This window comes from Nesoenas mayeri (genome assembly GCF_963082525.1).
Source record: "Nesoenas mayeri genome assembly, chromosome: 3".
Taxonomy (NCBI): Eukaryota; Metazoa; Chordata; class Aves; order Columbiformes; family Columbidae; genus Nesoenas; species Nesoenas mayeri.
Window position 1 is genome coordinate 83,719,676 of NC_137544.1, and position 243 is coordinate 83,719,918.

The window sequence follows — 243 nt, forward strand, 5'->3', positions numbered from 1 at the left end:
CGTATCACATACTAAAAGATACTATTTAATAGATAATAGTAAAACAAAAATAATAGGAATATACAAAAGTTTTTAAAAATCCTTTTGCACAGCTGAACTCGTGGTGCAGGTTTAAGATAAAAAAATCCTTAAATGAAGTAGTCATAACAAATGTTGAATATAAAATACATTCTGAAGTATTTTACAGAATGGCTGAATTATCAAGCATAAGAACTAAGGACAAAGGATGTTAATGACAAGCAG